A 21117-nucleotide genomic window follows, 5' to 3' on the forward strand; every position below is an offset into this window, starting at 1 on the left:
CTAGCAATTAAAATTACATTTCAGAGAGCCATGCCATACATTAGATTCAATCCTATAATATTTGGTATTCTAACAATACCACAAATATTGATTATCTATTTTAAATTTTGGCAGAGATGGCACCTGAATTTGATGCTATATATTTCAGATATTTCAGGAAGATTAAGTGAGTGAAATTACTTAGGCATTATGAGTTTTTCTCTAGAATATTATTCCTGTCACACAATAGATGTATTCAGCTACAGATTTTATTAAATATTCTCTTGTAAAATAAGTGGAGTCATCATTCTACTATCTACTATCTACTATCATTCTACTTATTCCATTCATATAAGAATGTAAATTATGAAAATACAAGAATGAATTTAATAGAATAGATGATCCATAGGAATATTTTACATTTTGTGAACATCTGAAAAACTGCAATCCAACCTGTGGCAGAAGAATAACTCTCTAAATCATCATTGTAAGCAGGAGGTCTGAACCCTGTAACTTTATTATATGCATGAACTCTTTCTGGAACAATAAACAACTGTACAGGATTATGTACACTGCTATGTAAGACAGATACTGATTTTCTTACCACCCACTGGAAATGAAAAGTCAGCTTAATGCTTGTATACAGATAACTGCTTGTGGAATTAGTCTGCTCAGGGAGAAAAAAAATAGTAAAGAAATAAGACGTAAGTGCTGCAGTACTTTGGTTACCATTTTTTTTTAATTACCATATGGACTGAGTATGAAATAAATATAGTTGCAGTAGCATTTTATGTGTGGGGGTAGTGGTAAGATAAGCTATAGCTCCAGAACTTTCTAAACAGAATCAAATAAAATATTTGACATGGGAAGTTTTGCATTGTTAACATTGTCAAAACTACATTCTAAAGGCAAAACCAGAAACCATGGCATGTAGTACAAACTAGATTTGCTAATTCCTAGAAAGCTGGCTCAGAATTAGTTCATTACCCTCTTCCTATTCCTTTCCACATTACCAGTAACAAATTTTTCTCCTGGGGGCAAAAGGACTAAATCACAATTTGTGCCATTCTATGGCTGAGTTCCAAATGATTTAGGCACATGACAGCAGGCGTGGTGACAAGGACTCTCTTTTGCAAAATTGGGTGTCACTTCTTTGCAAGAGAGTTCACTACACTACATGTGGGAATAATCAAAGGTAGACAAAGAAGCTACAGACCTCAAGGGGACACAGTAATAAGAATTAGGTCAAACTAGAAGTCTTTGCCAAAACCTTGGTTTTAAAAAAATGGCAATATTAAAAATTATTCCTTTAAAAGAGTAAGTTAGGGGTTGAGAAAACAGGTGGATGAACTCCAGTTTTTGTTACAAAAAATAACGATGGAATACCTGGAAATAATTACAAGTGTGCTTTTGTGCCAGAGGAGTAGACTTGGGATTGTTTCATCTTCCATTCATATTTTGTTAAGTATCTTATAAACAAATGTGATTGCATGTTTAGAGGATGTTGAAATAATTTATTGATTATTCAATAGTTGATTAGTGGTTTTGCATGTCAGTCAGCAATTAACAAAATATTAAGAACTCAAATCACTGGAATGATGGCAAAATAGGAAGATCCTATGCTCATCTTGTCCCAAGGACACACCTAGATAACAACTACAGAAATGAACTCAACCCAGCAAACTACCTGAACACTGACAGACCAAACTCTGCACAGTTAATCCTAGAAAGGAAGCCATTGAAAATGGTAAGAGAGACTAAGACTCAGTCTGAAACCAAATTCCCAGTGGGACTAACCACAAATGGGAGGGACACTACAAGCATGGACAAAGGAGAGAAGCAGACCCCACCCTAGGCACCTCAGACACAGGGCACTTGAACTGGGAAGATGAGTCCTCATTACATTCAATTTTGAAAACCAATGGAGCATAACTTCATGAGTTTTTTATAACCCATAAGGCTTAGCACTAAGTACTTTAAAAATCAATGGGCTTGGCTTTGGCTCTGGTAAAGCCAAGAAGTAATGGGAAACAGTTCCTACCCTAAAGAGACAGCAAAACAAATAACCCTGCCAAGATGAAACATAGAAGCAGCAGTCTGAAAAACTCCTGGAGTACACATGAAGAGATTTATTTGTTAATTTCAGAATGTTTGCTGGAGGTATAGGGATATTTATGAGATTTTTCCCACATACATGCCCATGCCACCAGCTTAGATAGATGGACACCTGCAGGAAGCAGCATGAACACTGCCCACCTAACTTACTAACACCACTAGCCTCACCCCCTTGCTATCCTGCAGATTTTCTTCTTTCAACTCACTCTTCTAGGCAGGAGTCCCTCAAAAAAGCTCCTGCCACATCTGATCCTGCAAACAGCCAAAACAGGGACTCGTACCACACCAAAGTAATTCCCTGCCACCCCGGAGACATGAAAAGATAACTAGGCACAGCAGTTCCACTGCAGCCACATCAACTAAACCTTTTAACTGGTAGTGCTGAGTTTCCTGCCAATGAATATATCTATAGCCTTAACAGATGCTTGAGGTTCATGTCATCTGATAAGACTTCATCTCACCCACCAATACTTCTCAGGGGGCAGCACAGGGAAAATCTCTGCAATTTAAGGTTATTGTAACCCAGGCAGAAAGACTAGAAGTAAGCATCTGATTTGTCTCCATATCGCAGCCAGCAATGAAAGCCTTTCAAGGGGACAATGTAGGAATAATGTCCCACAGTTTGGTGTGACCCTTGTAAACAGTCTGAGGGCTGGATTCTGGTCTGACTGTTGACACTAGCCAACTATTAGCCTGTGGAATCCCAAAACTAGCCTCTTAACAGCATAGGGATGAAACCCTACTTACAAAGGCAAGGTAGGGCACTTCAGCTGACTAGACTAAAGGCAAACAAGGCTTCATGACAACAATAGGTCACATGTACCCATGGAAGGTACCCACACCTCTGACGTGCCTGGTCCTGGTGAATAGGGGATATTGTGCTACAGAGCACCATCGGAGTTCTTCATAAAACCACTACCTTCAAGATAATTAAGAGACAAAACTGAGTTTCCTAATACTTATAAAAGCACACAAAGAGTTAGAAAAAATGAAGAGACAGATAAATAAGCCCCAAATGAAAGAACACAATAAAACCACAGCAAAAGAGTTAAATAAAAACAGAGTTAAGCAATGTGCTTTATAAAAAAATAAAAGTAATGGTCATAAGGATAGTCACTAGACTTGGGAAAAGAGTGGAGGATCTCAGTGAGAACTTCAAAAAAGATATAAAAAATCAGAAATGAATAACTCAATAACTGAAATTAAAGATACGATATAGTGAACAAATAGTAGACTAGAAGAATCAGAAAAACACATCAGTGAGGTAGAAGACAGAGTTATGGAGCACTGAGAAATATGTAGAATTGTTAAATCATTATATTGTACACCTGAAACTAATGTAATGCTGCATATTAATTATACTTAATGAAAAGCATTAAGAACTTACTCTTAACCTTACACGATGCCAAAGGATGAGGCAATTTCCAAGATGTATATGATGTTGTTCTTGCATTCAATAACTGATCAGGTAATTAAAGAAACAAGGCATATATGCCTGCACTGAAAGACTGCTGACTTCAAGTGATAGAAAAGGAATACAGACAATAAGTGCTACAAAATTACTAAATGAGGATAAAGTGATCAGAGATGATTCATAAAGAGATGAAAATGGAGCAAAACCATAAATGGCACATTAGTTATATATAAGAAAGGATAAATCAGATAAAGAACAACATGGGGATGGACAAAGAAGAAGTTTGAGTGTGATAGTTAGACCACAGAGAGAAAATGATGTATTTACTCAGCAATTATGGAGTTCTAACATTTGAAAATAAAACTGGGAGACACGGATGTTTAAGTAGTTGTGATTAAAATATTATTAAGTGAATAATACTATAAAGCAGAATATGAAATATGGTAAGGAGGGGAATGGGAGAGCTGGAGACACAGGTGCATTGAAGGATGATACAATGGTCGCAGCATGTGATAATAAGGCATGATCTAGGCCAGTGGCATGGAAGAAAAGCTAGAAAAGGGACAGATATAAGAAATATTGGATAGGGGAGAACATTCTTTGTGTAGAAAACACTGAATCTTGTGTAGATAAACATATTTTAACCCAACTTTATTGCAACTTATATAAACCCTTTATTGTAACTTATATAAACTTGGTAATATATCTTCATCTCACTGAAACATTATTTCCTCATTTGAAAAATAAAGGGGGTTAATACAACAATCTCTAAAATTTCTTCTTTGTACCTCTAAAATTTCATGATTCTAAGAAGATTTAAGTTTGGGATTTAGGAAGCTGAGGAAGAAAAATGAAACGTAACTATAAAATTATTGTAAAATGTTGAGGTTGAATAATTTAATGATTGGATATATCATCAAGCAAGATAGGGATTTAGAGGTAGTAGTCAGTTTTATAGAAACATATTGAGTTAATCTTTAGATAAGTCAAACAAAATGACTTAGAGACAGCCAGATGATTATATCCAGAATGTAATGGAGAAAACATGTTTGGAGTTTGAAACAGATGCCAATAATAAAATTTCATAGAGGCAGCCCTTGCTTTCAATAGTATGTGAGATAAAAAAAAAATCATGCAGGGAAGCTTTGGTGGCTCAGTCGGTTAAGTGGCCAACTTTGACTCAGGTCATAATCTCATGGTTTGTGGGTTCAAACCCCGAGTCGAGCTCTGTGCTGACAGCTCAGAGCATGGAGCCTTCTTTTGATTCTGTGTCTTCCTCTCTCTGCCCCTTCCCCTGTTCATGTTCCATCTTTCTCTGTCTCTCAAAAATAAGCATTAACAAATAAAAAAATGATAATCATGCAAGTTGAAACCATGAAAAGTGATCTTGCTAGTTAATAGAGAAAATTCAATTATTCTGTAACCTTTACAAATTTTTATTTAAACAGAATGATGTAAACAAAATAATGGACTGGGAAGCTCCAGGTGTTCATTCCTCCAAGGAAATATCAAGTAGACAACAGAAGACTGACTAAAATAGCTTTGTGTAAGCTCTACAAATCAGTCAAATATCTACAGCAAAACAAATGCTGAATCAATAAAAAGCCACATTCAAAATACTAGAAAATTCATTGGCTTTTTTTTCTCAGTTTTGACCTACCTTTTCCTTGGTGTGCTGTTGTTAGGAGGAAGTTATCCAATTACTTATTTCTCCTTTTGGATGGAAGGTAAAGAATGGAATGCATTTGTAACATTTTGGTCTGTTCAGGAGCTCCTTTGGGATGGAATTATGTCTCTGACACAGGGGTCAGATGGGAATGGCTCAGCATAGTTCAGATCTTGGACTTGAAACAAACAAACAAACAAACCAGAAAGCAGTAGTGGGTGCTTCAACAGGTAAAAGTTGCAAGAATATACAGACAAGCAGAGGCCTGGGGGACAAGATATTACAAGCTGAGAAATGTAACAAAATATCTATGACTGCAAAAAGAAACATACAAGAGACACTTAGGGAAATTAAGACATTTAAAAGTACCTGTGCATATAAGGTAATTGGGAGAAAACCACAGGCATATAGGACCAGGAAAAAAATGCATGCGTAGTAAAGACCTGAGAAAGTTTGCATGCCAAGTTGATTAGTGAAGAAGTTCTTCTGCAAAGCCAGCCCGCAAAAGCCATAGAGGTGGTACTTTTTCCACCTTACAGTTTTCAACAAATGATCATAAGGTATATAAAGAAAGAGTAAAATATGGATCAAAGAAACAAAATAAATATCCAGAACATGACCCTAAGGAAACAAAGCTTTCAGGGTTACTGGACAAAGACTTTAAAAACAATGGTTTTAAACACTCCCAAAAAGCGATAGGAAAATAATAAAATAATAAGTAAATAATAATAAATAATAAAATAATAAATAATAAAATTACATATGAATAAAATGAGAATATTAACAAAGTCATAAAAATTATTTGAAAAAATAAGTAGAGGAGACTGTCAAGATTGCTGCGTAGGAGGACACTGGGCTCACCGTGCGTCCTGCTGATCACTTTGATTCCACCTACACCTGCCTAAATAACCCAGAAAACACCCAGAGGATTAGCAGAACGGAGTCTCCGGAGCCAAGCACAGACGAGAGGCCCACGGAAGACCATAGGAAGGGCAGCGAGGTGGTGCTTGCTCCATGGACTGGTGGGAGGGAGCCGGGGTGGAGGGGAGGCTCGCGAGCCTAGCAGAGCCCCCGAGTCTGGCTGGCAAAAGCGGAGGGCCTGACGGACTGTGTTCCCACAGCACGCGCAACTTAGCATCTGGGAGGTCATAAGTTAACAGCTCTGCTCAGAAAGCGGGAAGGCTGGAGGACAAAGGGAGGGAGAGCTGCTGAGCCCCCGGACGACAGAGCTCAGTTTGGTGGGGAACAAAGGCGCTCGCCAGCACCATCTCCCCCGCCCATCCCCCAGCCAAAATCCCAAAGAGAACCAGTTCCTGCCAGGGAACTTGCTCGCTCTGGTGCCAACACCCAACTCTGTGCTTCTGCGGAGCGAAACCTCCGGCAGCTGATCTGAATCCCTCCTGCTGCCACAGGGCCCCTCCTGAAGTGGATCACCTAAGGAGAAACGAGCTAAGCCTGCCCCTCCTGCCCCCGTGCAACTTGCCTACCCACCCCAGCTAATACGTCAGATCCCCAGCATCACAAGCCTGGCAGTGTGCAAGTAGCCCAAACGGGCCACGCCACCCCACAGTGAATCCCGCCCCTAGGAGAGGGGAAGAGAAGGCACACACCAGTCTGTCTGTGGCCCCCGGGGTGGGCTGGGGGCAGACTTCAGGTCGGACTGCGGCCCCGCCCACCAACTCCAGTTATACACCACAGCACAGGGGAAGTGCCCTGCAGGTCCTCACCACGCCAGGGACTATCCAAAATGACCAAGCGGAAGAATTCCCCTCAGAAGAATCTCCAGGAAATAACAACAGCTAATGAGCTGATCAAAAAGGATTTAAATAATATAACAGAAAGTGAATTTAGAATAATAGTCATAAAATTAATCGCTGGGCTTGAAAACAGTATACAGGACAGCAGAGAATCTCTTGCTACAGAGATCAAGGGACTAAGGAGCAGTCACGAGGAGCTGAAAAACGCTTTAAACGAAATGCAAAACAAAATGGAAACGACTACAGCTCGGATTCAAGAGGCAGACGAGAGAATAGGTGAACTAGAAGATAAAGTTATGGAAAAAGAGGCAGCTGAGAGAAAGAGAGATAAAAAAGTCCAGGAGTATGAGGGGAAAATTAGAGAACTAAGTGATACACTAAAAAGAAATAATATACGCATAATTGGTATCCCAGAGGAGGAAGAGAGAGGGAAAGGTGCTGAAGGGGTACTTGAAGAAATTATAGCTGAGAACTTCCCTGAACTGGGGAAGGAAAAAAGCATTGAAATCCAAGAGGCACAGAGAACTCCCTTCAGATGGAACTTGAATCGATCTTCTGCATGACATATCATAGTGAAACTGGCAAAATACAAGGATAAAGAGAAAATTCTGAAAGCAGCAAGGGATAAACGTGCCCTAACTTATAAAGGGAGACCTATAAGACTCGTGACTGATCTCTCTTTTGAAACTTGGCAGGCCAGAAAGAATTGGCACGATATCTTCAGTGTGCTAAACAGAAAAAATATGCAGCCGAGAATCCTTTATCCAGCAAGTCTGTCATTTAGAATAGAAGGAGAGATAAAGGTCTTCCCAAACAAACAAAAACTGAAGGAATTTGTCACCACTAAACCAGCCCTACAAGAGATCCTAAGGGGGACCCTGTGAGACAAAGTACCAGAGTCATCACTACAAGCATAAAACATACAGACATCACAATGACTCTAAACCCGTATCTTTCTATAATAACACTGAATGTAAATGGATTAAATGCGCCAACCAAAAGACATAGGGTATCAGAATGGATAAAAAAACAAGACCCATCTATTTGCTGTCTACAAGACACTCATTTTAGACCTGAGGACACCTTTAGATTGAGAGTGAGGGGATGGAGAACTATTTATTATGCTACTGGGAGCCAAAAGAAAGCTGGAGTAGCCATACATATATCAGACAAACTAGACTTTCAATTAAAGGCTGGAACAAGAGATGAAGAAGGGCATTATATAATAATTACAGGGTCTATCCATCAGGAAGAGCTAACAATTATAAATGTCTATGCGCTGAATACCGGAGCCGCCAAATATATAAAACAATTACTAATAAACATAAGCAACCTTATTGATAAGAATGTGGTAATTGCAGGGGACTTTAACACCCCACTTACAGAAATGGATAGATCATCTAGACACATGGTCAATAAAGAAACAAGGGCCCTGAATGAGACATTGGATCAGATGGACTTGACAGATCTATTTAGAACTCTGCATCCCAAAGCAACAGAATATACTTTCTTCTCGAGTGCACATGGAACATTCTCCAAGATAGATCATATACTGGGTACATAACAGCCCTTCATAAGTTTACAAGAATTGAGATCGTACCATGCATACTTTCAGACCACAATGCTATGAAGCTTGAAATCAACCACAGGAAAAAGTCTGGAAAACCTCCAAAAGCATGGAGGTTAAAGAAAACCCTACTAAAGAATGAGTGGGTCAACCAGGCAATTAGAGAAGAAATTAAAAAATATATGGAAACAAACGAAAATGAAAATACAACAATCCAAACGCTTTGGGACGCAGCGAAGGCAGTCCTGAGAGGAAAATACATTGCAATCGAGGCCTATCTCAAGAAACAAGAAAAATCTCAAATACAAAATCTAACAACACACCTAAAGAAAATAGAAGCAGAACAGCAAAGGCAGCCTAAACCCAGCAGAAGAGAAATAATAAAGATCAGAGCAGAAATAAACAATATAGAATCTAAAAAAACTGTAGAGCAGATCAACGAAACCAAGAGTTGGTTTTTTGAAAAAATAAACAAAATGGACAAACCTCTAGCCAGGCTTCTCAAAAAGAAAAGGGAGATGACCCAAATATATAAAATCATGAATGAAAATGGAATTATTACAACCAATCCCTCAGAGATACAAACAATTATCAGGGAATACTATGAAAAATTATATGCCAACAAATTGGACAACCTAGAAGAAATGGACAAATTCCTGAACAGCCATACTCTTCCAAAACTCAATCAGGAGGAAATAGAAAGCTTGAACAGACCCATAACCAGCGAAGAAATTGAATCAGTTATCAAAAATCTCCCAACAAATAAGAGTCCAGGACCAGATGGCCTCCCAGGGGAGTTCTACCAGATGTTTACAGCAGAGATAATACCTATCCTTCTCAAGCTATTCCAAGAAATAGAAAGGGAAGGAAAACTTCGAGACTCATTCTATGAAGCCAGTATTACTTTGATTCCTAAACCAGACAGAGACCCAGTAAAAAAAGAGAACAACAGGCCAATATCCCTGATGAATATGGATGCAAAAATTCTCAATAAGATACTAGCAAATCGAATTCAACAGCATATAAAAAGAATTATTCACCATGATCAAGTGGGATTCATTCCTGGGATGCAGGGCTGGTTCAACATTCGCAAATCAATCAACGTGATACATCACATTAACAAAAAAAAAAAAAAGAGAAGAACCATATGATCCTGTCAATCAATGCAGAAAAGGCCTTTGACAAAATCCAGCACCCTTTCTTAATAAAAACCCTTGAGAAAGTCGGGATAGAAGGAACATACTTAAAGATCATAAAAGCCATTTATGAAAAGCCCACAGCTAACATCATCCTCAACGGGGAAAAACTGAGAGCTTTCCCCTGAGATCAGGAACACGACAGGGATGCCCACTCTCACTGCTGTTGTTTAACATAGTGTTGGAAGTGCTAGCATCAGCAATCAGACAACAAAAGGAAATCAAAGGCATCAAAATTGGCAAAGATGAAGTCAAGCTTTCGCTTTTTGCAGATGACATGATATTATACATGGAAAATCCGATAGACTCCACCAAAAGTCTGCTAGAACTGATACATGAATTCAGTAAAGTTGCAGGATACAAAATGAATGTACAGAAATCAGTTGCATTCTTATACACTAACAATGAAGCAACAGAAAGACAAATAAAGAAACTGATCCCATTCACAATTGCACCAAGAAGCATAAAATACCTAGGAATAAATCTAACCAAAGATGTAAAGGATCTGTATGCTGAAAACTATAGAAAGCTTATGAAGGTAATTGAAGAAGATTTAAAGAAATGGAAAGACATTCCCTGCTCATGGATTGGAAGAATAAATATTGTCAAAATGTCAATACTACCCAAAGCTATCTACACATTCAATGCAATCCCAATCAAAATTGCACCAGCATTCTTCTCGAAACTAGAACAAACAATCCTAAAATTCATATGGAACCACAAAAGGCCCCGAATACCCAAAGCAATTTTGAAGAAGAAGACCAAAGGAGGAGGCATCCCAATCCCAGACTTTAGCCTCTACCACAAATCTGTAATCATAAAGACAGCATGGTATTGGCATAAAAACAGACACATAGACCAATGGATAGAATAGAAACCCCAGAACTAGACCCACAAACGTATGGCCAACTCATCTTTGACAAAGCAGGAAAGAACATCCAATGGAAAAAAGACAGCCTCTTTAACAAATGGTGCTGGGAGAACTGGACAGCAACATGCAGAAGGTTGAAACTAGACCACTTTCTCACACCATTCAGAAAAATAAACTCAAAATGGATAAAGGACCTGAATGTGAGACAGGAAATCATCAAAACCTTAGAGGAGAAAGCAGGAAAAGACCTCTCTGACCTCAGCCGTAGCAATCTCTTACTCGACACATCCCCAAAGGCAAGTGAATTAAAAGCAAAAGTGAATTACTGGGACCTTATGAAGATAAAAAACTTCTGCACAGCAAAGGAAACAACCAACAAAACTAAAAGGCAACCAATGGAATGGGAAAAGATATTTGCAAATGACAATTCAGGCAAAGGGCTAGTATCCAAAATCTATAAAGAGCTCACCAAACTCCACACCCGAAAAACAAATAACCCAGTGAAGAAATGGGCAGAAAACATGAATAGACACTTCTCTAAAGAAGACATCCAGATGGCCAACAGGCACATGAAAAGATGTTCAGCGTCGCTCCTTATCAGGGAAATACAAATCAAAACCACACTCAGATATCACCTCACGCCAGTCAGAGTGGCCAAAATGAACAAATCAGGAGACTATAGATACTGGCGAGGATGTGGAGAAACGGGAACCCTCTTGCACTGTTGGTGGGAATGCAGATTGGTGCAGCCACTCTGGAAAGCAGTGTGGAGGTTCCTCAGAAAATTAAAAATAGACCTACCCTCTGACCCAGGAATAGCACTGCTAGGAATTTATCCAAGCGATACAGGAGTACTGATGCATAGGGGCACTTGTACCCCAATGTTTATAGCAGCACTCTCAACAATAGCCAAATTATGGAAAGAGCCTAAATGTCCATCAACTGATGAATGGATAAAGAAATTGTGGTTTATATACACAATGGAATACTACGTGGCAATGAGAAAAAATGAAATATGGCCTTCTGTAGCAACGTGGATGAAACTGGAGAGTGTGATGCTAAGTGAAATAAGCCATACAGAGAAAGACAGATACCATATGGTTTCACTCTTATGTGGATCCTGAGAAACTTAACAGAAACCCATGGGGGAGGGGAAGGAAAAAAAAAGAGTTTAGGGTGGGAGAGAGCCAAAGCATAAGAGACTGTTAAAAACTGAGAACAAACTGAGGGTTGATGGGGGGTGGGAGGGAGGGGAGGGTGGGTGATGGGTATTGAGGAGGGCACCTTTTGGGATGAGCACTGGCTGTTGTATGGAAACCAATTTGACAATAAATTTCATATATTAAAAAAAAAGAAAAAATAAGGTGAAATTCAGGAAATAAGAAGCACAATAACTAACGTGAAAAATTCACCAGAAGTATTCAAAAACAGACATGAATATGAACAAGAACAATCCATGAACTTGAAGAGAGATTAGTTGAAATTACTGAATCTAAAAATAAGAAAAATTAAAAGAAAAAAAAGTGTGAAAAGAAAAAAAATGCAGAAAAGTGAACAGAGCCTAAGAGTCTTATAGGATGCCATCAGGAGGAATGATGTAGGCGTTTTCAGAGCAAGAAAGTGGCAGAGAACATATTTAAGGAAATAATGGACTAAAACTTACTAATCTGATAAATGACATAGATCTACAAACAAATATAATAAATCAAAGTTAAGATAAATCTAAAGAAACCCACATTGAAGGAAAATTATAATCAAACTGTATAGAGTCAAATAGAGAATGTTGAAAGAAAAGCAAGAAAAAGAAACAGAGTAATCACATACAAATACTACTCAATAAAATTATCAGCAGATATTGGAGGTTTTTTTTTTTTTTTTTTTTTTTTTTTTTTTTTTATGAAGTTTATTGACAAATTGGTTTCCATACAACACCCAGTGCTCATCCCAAAAGGTGCCCTCCTCAATACCCATCACCCACCCGCCCCTCCCTCCCACCCCCCATCAACCCTCAGTTTGTTCTCAGTTTTTAACAGTCTCTTATGCTTTGGCTCTCTCCCACTCTAACGTCTTTTTTTTTTCTCCCTTCCCCTCCCCCATGGGTTCCTGTTGAGTTTCTCAGGATCCACATAAGAGTGAAACCATATGGTATCTGTCTTTCTCTGTATGGCTTATTTCACTTAGCATCACACTCTCCAGTTCCATCCACGTTGCTACAAAAGGCCATATTTCATTTTTTCTCATTGCCACGTAGTATTCCATTGTGTATATAAACCACAATTTCTTTATCCATTCATCAGTTGATGGACATTTAGGCTCTTTCCATAATTTGGCTATTGTTGAGAGTGCTGCTATGAACATTGGGGTACAAGTGCCCCTATGCATCAGTACTCCTGTATCCCTTGGGTAGATTCCTAGCAGTGCTATTGCTGGGTCATAGGGTAGGTCTATTTTTAATTTTCTGAGGAACCTCCACACTGTTTTCCAGAGCGGCTGCACCAATTTGCATTCCCACCAACAGTGCAAGAGGGTTCCCGTTTCTCCACATCCTCTCCAGCATCTATAGTCTCCTGATTTGTTCATTTTGGCCACTCTGACTGGCGTGAGGTGATACCTGAGTGTGGTTTTGATTTGTATTTCCCTGATAAGGAGCGACACTGAACATCTTTTCATGTGCCTGTTGGCCATCTGGATGTCTTCTTTAGAGAAGTGTCTATTCATGTTTTCTGCCCATTTCTTCACTGGGTTATTTGTTTTTCGGGTGTGGAGTTTGGTGAGCTCTTTATAGATTTTAGATACTAGCCCTTTGTCCGATATGTCATTTGCAAATATCTTTTCCCATTCCGTTGGTTGTCTTTTAGTTTTGTTGGTTGTTTCCTTTGCTGTGCAGAAGCTTTTTATCTTCATAAGGTCCCAGTAATTCACTTTTGCTTTTAATTCCCTTGCCTTTGGGGATGTGTCGAGTAAGAGATTGCTACGGCTGAGGTCAGAGAGGTCTTTTCCTGCTTTCTCCTCTAAGGTTCTGATGGTTTCCTGTCTCACATTTAGGTCCTTTATCCATTTTGAGTTTATTTTTGTAAATGGTGTGAGAAAGTGGTCTAGTTTCAACCTTCTGCATGTTGCTGTCCAGTTCTCCCAGCACCATTTGTTAAAGAGGCTGTCTTTTTTCCATTGGATGTTCTTTCCTGCTTTGTCAAAGATGAGTTGGCCATATGTTTGTGCATGACAAATGACTATAAAATAATATATTTAGAGTTAATTAAAAAAACTCAACTGAGAATTCTATATCTGGAAAAAATATCATTTAAAAATAAAGAAGAGGGGCACCTGGGTGGCTAAATTTGTTGAGTGCCCAACTCTTGGTTTCCACTCAGGTCATAATCTCATGACTTCCTGGTTTTGAGCTCTGTGTCGGACTCTGCACTGGCAGTTCAGAGCCTGCATGAGATTCGCTCTCTCCTCTCTCTCTTCCTCTCCCCCACTTGCACTGTCTCTGTATCTCTCAAAATAAATAAATAAACAACAATTTTAAAAATTAAAAAATAAAAATAAGGAAGAAATGATCACTTCTCAGGTAAACAAATGTTGAAGAAATTCATTACCATTAGATCTACCTGCCATAGGAAATATTGTGAATGAAAGTTTTTCAAATTGAAATGAAAGGACTCTTGACAATTTAAAAGCAAACAAAAATATAAAGATCTCTGACAATTTAAATGCGTAGACAAATAGGAGTGGAAGATATTCTTTTTATTCCCCTTTTTCAACAAATATTTCACAAACAGAAATATCTTTGTGGGAGTTGTGGGATTCAGAAACATAGACAGAGGTACCTGGGAGCAGTCTTGCCCAACCCTGTATCTGGTACTAGGCAGATAAACCTATCTATGGGTTGTGGAACCAGTGAAGCAGGGAAAACACCGCAATCCTTCACTAATTGGACAAAAACCTGGAGAGTACTAACTTGTGGAGATATTCAGGGGTGAGAGAAAAATTACAGAGGTTCTAATTTCCTGAGGGGAAATCCCAGTATTTCATTAAAGCACAAACAAACAAAGTTTTGAACACAGCAGAAATACCAGAAAATACCAGCACCAACCAGCACCAAAGGCAGCATTGTACAGGGCTGAACTATCAGGTGACAGCAATGAATGCCCAGCTACCCCAGTGTTGCAGGAAGCAGCTGCATAAGCCATTTTCTCTGCAATAGGAACTCCATAACTGAGAGGAGATCATAACAAGACAAATGAGAATATCAAAAGACATTAAAGGAATATGGGACATAACATCCACCCATAAGCCTCTGGGAGTACATGAGGATATACATACTGGATCTCCAGGAACCCCCAATTACCCAAATGATAAAGGCACATCTCTGCCTAATCTGAGACTAAATTCTGTGCACTCCCAAGCATGGCAGCAATACAAACTCTGATAGATAAAGAAAGCATTAAGAAAACAAGTCAGGTCTGTGAGCAAGCAAGAAACCAAAACTTGAACTATAGTGCCCTTTCTCAAAAATAAAAGAGAGGTTTCAAGTAGCCACCCTGGCAAGTTGTAAGATCTAAATACAAAAAGCTTCAGAACTCTGCCTCAAGAAGGTGAAAGAAGAGTGGAACAGATATACTCACAATAGCAGAGTAAATCTCAGAAAATAACAATACCATCAAACAAAACACCCCATTTGAAGGCAACTAGGAAAGATTACAGGAATTATATGTTACCTAAAATGCGAAAGCAGGAACACAAAACTACAAAGAACATGAGAAATTGAGAAAAGTAATTTAAAAATGTTCAAAATGATATGTTGATTAAAGAGATATAAATCATAATGAAGAATAAAGCAGAAATTATGGAACTTAGGAAATCACCAAATAAAATGACAAATGCATCAGCGAGCATTTGCAGTAGAGTAGAGCAAACAGAAGACAAAATGAGTGAGAAGATAAGAATTTTTAAATAACTAGTTAGAAGTGAACAACAAAAACAAAAAGGAATGAAAAAGAGCAACAAAAATCCTACTTGACCTGTAAGGAATCCATCAAGAGAACAAATATTACAATAATAGGGACTTCAGAAGGAGAAGAGAAGGAGAAAGGTGCAGAAAGTTTATTTAAAGAAATAATACTTAAGGACATCCCAGACCTAGGAAGAGGTGGTCATCCAAGTTTATGAAGTTGATGAATCACTCTATTACCTCAATTCCAAAAAAAACTTCCCTAAGACACATTATAATGAAACTCAAATATTAAATATAAAGAAAGAACCCCAAAATCATCCACTGGGGGTGGGGGAGAACATTACTACCTACAAAGGAACCACAATTAAAATATCAGTGGATTTCTCAGCAGAAATCACACAGGCTAGGAGATAGTGAAATGACATATTTACATTGTTGAAAGATAAAATTACTGGCAAGCAATATTTTACATGGCAAAGTTATCCTTTAGTTATGAAAGAGCAATAAAGACTTTCCTATATAAACAAAAGTTAAGTTAATTCATCACCTCTTGATCTGCATTTCAAGAAATGCTAAAAGTTCTTCAAGCTGAAATAAAAAGGACACTGAAGAGCAACATGAAAACATATGAAAGCGTACATTGCTTTGGTAAAGGTAAACATAGGGTCATATTTGGAAGATTTTGACTTTATAATAGGATGATGTGTTAAGTAAAGTCATGGGAAAAGATATTCCATGAAAGTGGAAACTGAAAGAAAGGTGGGATAGCTGTATTTACATCGGGCAAAACAGACTTTAAGGTAAAAAGTGTAACAAGAGACAAAGAAGGACAATATATAGTGATACAAGTGCCAATGAATCAAAAGATATGAACAATCGTTCATATATACATGAATATATAAATTATATGTATATAATAATGATAGATAATTCAAAAGAAAAATAAGGAAACATTGAAATTGAATCACACATTAAAACAAATGAATCTAACAGAAATTTATGGAACATTCCATACAACAAAAGAATAACATTCTTCACAAGTGCACATGAAACATTCTCCAGCTATAACATATGATAAAACACAAAACAAGTATTAGCAAGTTTAAAATTTAAATCATAACAACTATCTCACAAACAATGATGGAAGGAAGATAGAAATCAACAAGATGAAAACTGAAATATTTACAAATATGTAGGAATTAACAAACACCACAGAACAACCAATGGGTAAAGCAATAAATCAAAGCAAGATGAAAATATACATAATTTAAAACAAATGAAAAAGAAAACAACATACCAAAAGATATGGGATGCTGCTAAAGCAGTTCTGAAAGGGAAGTTTATTGTGATAAATGAATACCTTTAAAAGTTAGAAATATCTCAAACAACCTAACTTCATTTTTTTTGTTTTTTACCTTTTTATTTTTTATTATTATTTGTCATTCTATAATTAACATACAATGAATGTTATATTAGTTTCAGATGTACAATATGATTTAACAATTCTATACATTACCCAGCACTCATCATGATAAATGTACTTTAAACCTCTTTATATATTTCATCCATCTGCCCACCCTGCAACTCACTGACATCCACAAATCTGTTCGAGTCTATCGTTTGGTTGTGCTCTTTTTTGTTTGTTTGTTCATTAATTTTGTTTCTTAAATTTCACATATGAGTAAAATCATATGACATTTTTCTTTCTTGACTGACTTATTTCAATTAGCATTACTCACTCTAGGTCAATGCATGTTGTTGTAGATGGCAATATCTTATTACTTTTTATTGCTGAGTAATATTCTATTATTTATATACTTTAGATATATAAATATATAAATAGGATATTTATATATTCTATACACACATACATATATACCACATCTACTTTATCCATTCATTTATACAAAGACACGTGGGCTGCTACCATAACTATTGTAAATAATGCTGCAATAAACATACAGTTGCATATATCTTTTTGAATTGGTGTTTTCATTTTATTTGGGTAAATAGTGAGTAGTGGAGTTACAAGATGTTATGGTAATTCTATATTTATTTGAGGAACTTCAATACTGTCTTCTACAGTGGCATCACCAATCTGCTTTTCTACCAACAGTGCATGGGTGTTCCTTTTACTTCATTCTTTGCTAGCACTTGTTATTCTGGTATTTTTGATTTTAGCTATTCTGACAGGTGTAAGGTGATATCTCATTTTAGTTTTGATTTGCAATTCCCTGATTATTACTGATGTTCAGCATCTTTCATGTGTCTGGTGGCCCTTTGTATGTATTCCTTGGAAAAATGTCACCTGCCCATTTTTTATCTGTAAATAATTTTTTAATGTTTTTATTTATTTTTGAGACAGAGAGAGACAGAGCATGAGCGGGGAAGGGGCAGAGAGAGAGGGAGACACAGAATCTGAAGCAGGCTCCAGGCTCTGAGCTGTCAGCACAGAGCCCAACGCGGGGCTCGAACTCACAGACCGTGAGATGGTGACCTGAGCTGAAGTCGGACGCTTAACCGACTGAGCCACCCAGGCGCCCCACCTGCCCATTTTTTAAAAAAAGGTTATATATTTATTTTGAGGGGGGGAGGAAGTGGAGGAGGGGCAAAGGGATATTGGGAGAAGAGAGAGAATTCCAAGCAGGCTCCTCACTGCCAGCGTGGAGCCTGACACTGGGTTCAATCCCACGATTGTGAGATCATGAACTGAGCTGAAATAAAGAGTCAAACACTCAACCTACTGAGCCATCCAGGCACTTCAATTGTGGGTTTTTCATATGAGGCCTTTATTATCTTGAAGTTTGTTCCCTCTGAACCTACTTTATTGAGGGTTTTATCATGAATGGATGTTGTTCTCTGTCAAATGCTTTTTCTTCATCTATTGATCATGTTTGTTTTTTTTCATCCTCTTATTGATGTGATGTATTGCATTGATCGGTTTGTGAATATTGGACCACCCTTGAATCTTGGGAATAAATCCCACTTGATTGTAGTGAATGAATTTTTTAAAGATATGTTGAATCTGATTTGGTAGTATTTTGTTGAGGACTTTGGCATATATGTTCATTACAGATACTGGCATGGTTTTCGTATCAGGGTCATGCTAGCCTCATAGAATAAATTTGGAAGTTTTCCTTCCTCTTGTATTTTTGGAATGGTTCAAAATGAATAGGTATTAGTAACTCTTCTTTAAATATTTTGGAGAATTCGTCTGTGAAACTCTCTCGTCCTGGATTTTTGTTTCCTGGGTTTTTTGATTGATTCAATTTTCCTGCTGGTTATTGGTGTAATCAAATTATCTTATTTCTTTCTGATTCTATTTTGAATGGTTAAGAGTTTACAGGAATTTATCAATTTCTTCTTGGTTGTCTAATTTTTTTCTCATATAGTTTTTCATAATATTCTCCTACAATTGTTTGTATTTGGTATTGTTAAGGTTTTTAAGCTAAATTGTTGTAACTGATATTTATGTATATCCAAACCATACAGAGTGAGGACTATTTTTATTCGGATATAATTCCCTTAGAGGCATCATTGAAGCCTGAGATTGAAAAGGTTGTATAAGCCTATTCAATCTGGATTCAATCTGGAAATCAATTCAATGAGATCAATCTGGATTCAAGATTGGATGAGATCCCTCAGGCAGGGTGGAGTTGTTAGAGCTGGTATAGAGGATTTTCTGCCACAGTCTCATCTCAATAGCCTGGATTTGTGAGAATATAGACGACAGATATGTTAGTTAAGGAACCTTGATATTCTAATGAAGAGAGGGTACATCATGGCAAATTGAGGAAAGACCTAAACCATTATTAAATAATCAAAATAATTTGAAGAATGTTGTCATGCACAATATCTTGAATGAAAAAGGGTCATAAGAATGTTGGCACTCACCTGAAACCTGAAAAGCAAGAAAATGTATAGCAATGACAACACTGCCTCAGAAGAATAACTTTCTAGGTATACCAGTATTAGCTTTAGATAAATGATCTCATGTAGTTTATGTTCCCAGGCAGCAAGTTTCTTTGATGTGTGTGTGTGTGTGTGTGTGTGTGTGTGTGTGTGTGTGACTCATTGGGCAATTCTTTCCTTGCTTAGGGTTCTAGCTCCTTATTTTGCATTGCTTCTCTTTACTATGACCTTTACCAGTAATGGTATCTGAAGTATAAGTCCTGTTGGTTGGTAATCATGATCTGAAACAACCTCTATCAGCCACACATCTACCTTATCTACAGTTACCACCCTCCCTATACCCAACCAATAAACACATTTCCCATCATATAGCATATGTATGTATATATATTCTTATATAATGTTCTTATATAATATCTTAATACATGTAACATCTTAACATACTTATGTATTCATTTATTCAGTATTCAACCAGTATTTCTGGAGATAATACTATGTACCGTGTGCCAGAAACAATGCTGGCCAAAAGGAATATAATTGTGAACTAACACAGAGTCAGTTACTGCCAATATTCAGCTTGTATTGTAGTTGCAGGCATAGACATTAATTACATAACCATAATTTTGTATAATTAAAACTGCCTTAAAAGATTATGAGGGCAGAAAAATTTCATAAAAGCATAAAACAAAGGGACCTTATTTAAACCATGGAGCCAGAGAATTCTTCCTGAAGAAGTAATGCCTAAAGTGAGGATGAACAGGAGTTAATGAACTTATAAATATGTGTGAAAAGGTGCTGGCTTAGAAAGAGAGAGCACCAAGAGCAATATGATATAGAATATCTTTTGACTGGCAGGAGGTGTGGTGCACTGAGGAACAAGAAGGATAATATATTATGAGTGAGGCCAAAAAATCTTGCAGAGACAGAGTATTCAAGAGCATGTATGACAAATTAAAATTTGGATCTTTATTTTATTGTCAATGAGGAACCATTGAAGCCAATAAGTGGAAGAGGTAGGATGACAAGAACATACTTGTATTTTGAAAGATTCACACTGTCTGGAGTTTGAAAAACATATTTCAAAGGGACAAAAATAAGTGGGGAGTCCAACTATAATGTTATTGCTGTAGTCTCAGCAAAAATAATGGGTTCTTACAAATACCATATGATTATACTCCTATGTGGAGTTTAAGAAACAAAATAGATGAATATAGGGGAAGGGGAAAAAAAGTGAGAGAAGCAAACCATAAGAGACTCTTAACTATAGAGAACAGGTTGAGGGTTGATGGAGGGAGGTGAACAGGGGATGGGCTAAATGGGTGATGTGTACTAAAGAGGGCATTTGTGATAAGCACTGGGTGTTGTAAGTGATGAATCGCTAAATTCTACACCTGAAACCAATTTTATCACTTATGTTAACTAACTAGAATTTAAATACAAACTTGAAATTAAAAAAACAAACAAACAAATGGGTCTTAGAGACTAGAGTGGTGATGGCAAAATTGGATAAAGATAAATGTGAGATGATTTTTGAGGTAATATTTAAAGGATTTTGTAATATTTTAGTCATGGTGATAATATTAGAAAGGAAACAATGACAGAAGACTCCTAGATTTTTGAATTATACAACTTGATAGATCGGGATAACACAAATAATTTGGGAAAACTAGAAAAGAACCAGAC

Source organism: Lynx rufus, unplaced genomic scaffold (genome assembly GCF_022079265.1).
Source record: "Lynx rufus isolate CCGP_SWC_20201006 ecotype Redwood Valley unplaced genomic scaffold, mLynRuf1.p SCAF_14, whole genome shotgun sequence".
In the NCBI taxonomy this organism is placed as follows: domain Eukaryota; kingdom Metazoa; phylum Chordata; class Mammalia; order Carnivora; family Felidae; genus Lynx; species Lynx rufus.